At 51.4% G+C, this 6,266-nt stretch overlaps 1 pseudogene; it reads left to right on the top strand.

The window, feature by feature from the left end:
- Positions 1-4,708: 4,708 nt before the first annotated feature.
- LOC147959428 (uncharacterized) lies at positions 4,709-5,311 on the top strand (annotated as a pseudogene).
- Positions 5,312-6,266: the final 955 nt, after the last annotated feature.

Here is a 6,266-nt window from a genome sequence, read left to right as displayed (position 1 = left end):
TCCAAGGACTATCTTTATTCATAAACACATAGACAATATCATCATACATGATTGCCTCTAGGGCATATCTCCAACAGCGACAACCATAAGGCTCCTGCCAGTTGCCGATAACTTTTACAAAACACGATCATCCCATACAACAATTTATATCTCATCATGTCTTGACCATATCACATCACAACATGCCCTGCAAGAACAAGTTAGACGTTCTCTACTTTGTTGTTGCAAGTTTTACGTGGCTGCTACGGGCTTCTAGCAAGAACCGTTCTTACCTACGCATCAAAACCACAACGATTTTTCGTCAAGTGTGCTATTTTAACCTTCAACAAGGACCGGCCATAGTCAAACTCTATTCAACTAAAGTTGGAGAAACAGACACCCGCCAGCCACCTGTGTGCGAAGCACGTCGGTAGAACCAGACTCATGAACGCGGTCATGTAATGTCAGTCCGGGCCGCTTCATCCAACAATACCGCCGAATCAAAGTAAGATGTTTGTGGTAAGCAGTATGACTATTATCACCCACAACACTTTGTGTTCTACTCGTGCATATAACATCTACGCATAGACCTGGCTCGGATGCCACTGTTGGGGAACATAGTAATTCAAAAAAAATCCTACAATCACGCAAGATCTAACTAGGAGATGCATAGAAACGAGAGGGGAGAGTGTGTCCACGTACCCTCGTAGACCGAAAGCGGAAGCGTTTAGTAACGTGGTTGATGTAGTCAAACGTCTTCAGGATCCAACCTATCCAAGCACCGAACGTACGACACCTCCGTGTTCAGCACACATTCAGCACAATGACGTCCCTCGAGCTCTTGATCCAGTTGAGGACGAGGGAGAGTTCCGTCAGCACGACGACATAGCGATGGTGATGATGAAGTTACCGGCACGGGGCTTCACCTAAGCACGACGACGATATGACCGAGGTGTTGAACTATGGAGGGGGGGCACTGCACACGGCTAAGAGATTGTCTGTTGTGCTATTGGGGTGCCCCCTGGCCACGTATATAAAGGAGGGAGAGAGAGAGGAGGCCGACCAAGTTGGGCGCGCCAGGGGGGAGTCCTACTTGGGGACTCCTAGTCCAAGTAGGATTCGCCCCCCCCCCCTTTCCTTTCTTCCACCGGAGGGAAAGGAAGGAGGGGAGAAGGAGAAGGAAGAAGGGGGCCGTGCCCCCACCCCTTGTCCAATTCAGTTTGGGCAGGGGGAGGCGCGCGCCACCTCGTGGCCCTTCTTCCCTCTCTCCACTAAAGCCCACTAAGGCCCATTGACTTTCCCGGGGGGTTCCGGTAACCTCTCGGTACTCCGAGAAAATGCCCGAACCACTCGGAACCATTCCGATGTTCAAATGCAACCTTCCAATATATGAATCTTTACCTCTCGACCATTTCGAGACTCCTCGCCGTGTCCGTGATCTTATCCGGGACTCAGAACAAACTACGGTCATCAAATCACATAACTCATAATACAAATCGTCATCGAATGTGAAGCGTGCGGACCCTACGGCTTCGAGAACTATGTAGACATGACCGAGAGACATCTCCGGTCAATAACCAATAGCGGAACCTGGATGCTCATATTGGCTCCTACATATTCTACGAAGATCTTTATCGGTAAAACCGCATAACAACATACGTCATTCCCTTTGTCATCGGTATGTTACTTGCCCGAGATTCGATCGTCGGTATCATCATAACTAGTTCAATATCGTTACCGGCAAGTCTCTTTACTCGTTCCGTAATGCATCATCTCGTAACTAACTCATTAGTCACATTGCTTGCAAGGCTTATAGTGATGTGCATTACCGAGAGGGCCCAGAGATACCTCTCCGACAATCGGAGTGACAAATCCTAATCTCGATCTATGCCAACTCAACAAACACCATCGGAGACACCTGTAGAGCATCTTCATAATCACCCAGTTACGTTGTGACATTTGATAGCACACAAAGTGTTCCTCCGGTATTCGGGAGTTGCATAATCTCATAGTCATGGGAACATGTATAAGTCATGAAGAAAGCAATAGCAACAAATTAAACAATCATAGTGCTAAGCTAACGTATGGGTCTTGTCCATCACATCATTCTCTAATGATGTGATCACATTCATCAAATGACAACACGTGTCTATGGCTAGGAAACTTAACCATCTTTGATTAACGAGCTAGTCAAGTAGAGGCATACTAGGGACACTCTGTTTGTCTATGTATTCACACATGTATGAAGTTTTCGGTTTATACAATTCTAGCATGAATAATAAACATTTATCATGATATAAGAAAATATAAATAACAACTTTATTATTGCCTCTAGGACATATTTCCTTCAAAATTATCTTCCATGCATAAACAATTTAGATTTTTTTTATTTTTCTAGTATTTGTTTCGAATTTTTTGTTCGTCTAGCTGAGCCTCGGCACCGAATTGCCTCGTCGATAATACATCTAATATGGTTTTTGTATATTTTGTGTCTACCTAGTCTATAAATTCTTTATCAAAAAAACTTAGTCTGTAAATTAACATATTTCCCCATGAAATTTTACATATACAGGGCAATCATTCACCACTGGCGTAAAACAATCATAACTTTTGAAACTGTAAAGTGTGTTTTTGGATCTTAATAAAACCGAGCTCAATTAGACCAGGGATTGTTTGGTATTTCCATCTACATGCATGGTTATAAAATTGATATAAAATCATTCAGTGTGTGATATCCTTGAGGTAAAAGGGAAACTACTGATCATATGGTCTGAACTTCAGTATAAACTTGAGAGTTAAGAAAAAGAGCTTTCTGTCAGACTGCTAAATGCAGCAGCCAAGTGATCTACTATTCTGCAAGAGTTAATTACTGGCAGGGGTGCAAAGCACAAGTATAAAGGCATCTTCAATGTCGGTCATCAAACGGACGGACATCTTCAAATGTTCACGGACGTTTCTTTTGGACATCCGGCGTCCATCCTATATCTCAAAATCTTCTACTTGCCCGTGAGAGCAGCGATTTAGTGCCCAGACTCATCTGCACCCATGATGAAGAAAAATTTCAAGACAAATATTATATATATTTTTAAATTCTATTTCTTTTGTATGGTAGATAATTTGATGTGTGATGTACGCTTCAAATTTTAGATCATTTGGACATCTGAGTAGCTCTCGGTAAAAAAGACAAATTTGCGGTCTGTAATTTTTTTTACTGTTCATGTGTTGTTCTAACCCAATTTGTCTTTTGTGCTAAGAGCTACTCATATGTCCAAATGATCTGAAATTTAAAGCGCACCTCTGTTATGGCCGGTTTAGCTAGGCCCACCGGGCAATCTTAGCCCACAAGTTATCTTAGATTAATTTTTATGCAAGTTATCTAGGTTATAAATATAGGCTGTAAGACTCTGTTTGAAATCAAGCAATAAGAAGATTATTATCTTTATTGCCCGGCTCCCAGAGGAGCCGAAACCCTAGCCGCCTTTAACCCTAGCCGCCGCCGCCATCTCCCTCCTCTTCCGCGACGGCGCCCAACCGCCGACGCGGCCGCTCATCGCCTCACCCAGCTCCTTCCTTCCCCTACTGCTTACGCCCCAGGCCTGATAGGGTACAAGTTCCTACCAATTTGGTAATCAGAGACCAAGTTCCGATCATGTCGCTGCCACCACCACCGCCGGCGCTTTTCAGCGGATCCACCGCGCCGATGCTGCCGGCGCCGTCCCTCACCGCGCCGACGACATCCGCCGCCGGATCAACCACGCTGGCGGGCCCCGTCTCCACCGCGACCCCGGCCGCGCCGTCCTCCACAATTCTTCCTGCGCCACCGCCGTCCGCCGTCTTCACACCGGAGCAGGTCACGGCCACCCTGCGGGACCTCGTCACCGCCGTCCAGAGCCTCTACTTGCAACAGCAGCAGTACGCGGCCGGGCCCTACATGCCCCTGCCGACGGCGCCCCCTGCCGCCTACGGCCACACGCCGTGGCCGTTCCAGGGCGTCTCTCCGTACGGCGTGCCCCTCTGGCCCTTGGCGCCGATGCCGTCCTCGGGCCCCTGCCCGCTACAGCAGATGCCGCAGGCGGCGGCCACCGGACCGCTGCAGCCGTTCTCCGCGCCGACCTGCACCGGGCAGCCCCTGCTGCCGTTTCCAGCGGGACACCCCGGCGGGACTGCGCCAGCCGCGGCCCCTCTGTGGTACTTGCAGCCACCCCCTCCCGCGGCCGCCGACGCCCCCGCGTACCCCCCGCCACCGACGCTCCAACCACCGGCACCGCCCCTGCCTAGCTCGGGGTCACCCTCACCGACCGGCCTCTCGATTCATCAGGTCCGGTTCCCGCCCTCCCCGTCGCCACTTCCAGCGTGGGCGGCTGGGTCTTCGCCATCGCCGTTCTACACCACAGCTCCGGAGCAACCGACCCCGTTTCCACAGTTCGGCGGGCCATCCAGCTTCGCGGGTCCCTACCCGGAGTACTCCGACCAGGCGCCACCCGTCTCGTTGCTTCGCACCTCTGAGCCAGCTCGACACGACGCTCCGACCCAGACACCGCCACGGTTTGCCAAGATCGACTTCGCCACCTATGACGGCACGGAGGACCCCCTCAACTGGCTCAACCAATGCGCCCAGTTCTTTCGCGGGCAACGCACCCTCGCATCGGAGCGTACCTGACTCGCCTCGTATCACCTCCGCGGCGCGGCACAGACCTGGTATTACGCCCTCGAGCAGGACGAGGGCGCCATGCCCCCTTGGAAGCGCTTCCGCGAGCTCTGCCTCCTTCACTTTGGGCCTCCGGATCGCGGGAGCCGCCTAGCGGAGCTCGGCCGCCTTCCCTTCACCTCCACGGTGCAGGACTATGCCGACCGTTTCCAGGCCCTGGCATGCCATGCGTCGGGTGTGACGGCGTAGCAGCGGGCCGACTTCTTTGTCGGTGGACTTCCGGATCACATCCGCGTGGACGTGGAGCTTCGGGGACCCCAGGATCTCCAGTCGGCCATGTACTACGCCCGCGCTTTCGAGTGCCACGCGGTGGCCATCCAGCAGGAATCACCATCCCGGACCGCTGGGTCGCTACCCGGGCCGGATTCCGCACAGGGTCGGCCTGCACAGGCTTCTGCGGCACCCCTCGCCGTGACCGCGGCGCGCCCGTTCCGCCGGCTCACCTCAGCCGAGCTACTCGAGCATCGCCGCCAAGGGTTGTGCTTCAACTGCGACGAGCCCTACACGCCCGGCCATGCTTGCCCGCGACTCTTCTACCTGGAGGTTGTAGACTACATTCCGGAGGACGCCGTCGCCGCCGACCTGGCCGCCCCAGCTGTCGAGAAGGTGTTTGGCGCTGGTTGATCACCTCAAGGAGTTCCACAAGCGCTTCCCCACTTTACAGCTCGAGGACGAGTTGTTTGTGCAGGCGGGGAGAAGTGTTATGGCCGGTTTAGCTAGGCCCACCGGGCAATCTTAGCCCACAAGTTATCTTAGATTAATTCTTATGCAAGTTATCTAGGTTATAAATATAGGCTGTAAGACTCTGTTTGGAATCAAGCAAGAAGAAGATTATTATCTCTATTGCCCAGCTCCCAGAGGAGCCGGAAACCTAGCCGCCTTTAACCCTAGCCGCCGCCATCTCCCTCCTCTTCCGCGACGACGCCCAACCGCCGGCGCGGCCGCTCATCGCCTCGCCCAGCTCCCTCCTTCCCCTACTGCTTACGCCCCAGGCCTGGTAGGGTACAAGTTCCTACCAATTTGGTAACCTCACGCATCAAACTATCTATCATGCAAAAAATTGGATTTGTTTGTATTTTTGTGAATTTTTTTTGATCGGGTGTAGATGAGCCTCGGCTCAGAAGTGGATATTCGCTTGTCCGTCCCTTATTCAATGGAGAGAGAGGAGATAGAAGGCAAAGAGAAAAACACGGGTTTATGATAGGATCCAAGGCTGTATTGATGGTGTCAACGGACTGTCCAGACTCCCCTAGGGTCCACCCTCTCTCTATTAGGGGGCAAGGGGATTCCAGATGTCCGACTGCATCCTCGAATAATTGAGAGATGGTATTAGAGGTCTAAAAGTGTCCGCATATAGAGGAGATTTGATGATCGTCTTGAATATGCCCTAAGAGCAACTCTAGCCGATCTCCTAGGAAATAGAGGAGTATCTGACCGAGTAAGCCTTAGTGGAGTATATTTAATCCACTATTTCTTGCCCGGACCTAGCCAATCTCCTAAATTTAGTGGAGTAAAATTCTATTTGGCTCTTACATTTTGTCGAACACTTACTATGCACCTCCGCAGCGAGCGGCGACGA

The sequence above is a fragment of the Triticum urartu genome, chromosome 7A, assembly GCF_056163025.1.
Source record: "Triticum urartu cultivar PI428250 chromosome 7A, HENAU_Tu73, whole genome shotgun sequence".
In the NCBI taxonomy this organism is placed as follows: Eukaryota; Viridiplantae; Streptophyta; class Magnoliopsida; order Poales; family Poaceae; genus Triticum; species Triticum urartu.
The sequence above is the reverse complement of the archived record's forward strand: the minus strand, read 5'-3'. Positions and strand labels throughout refer to the sequence as shown.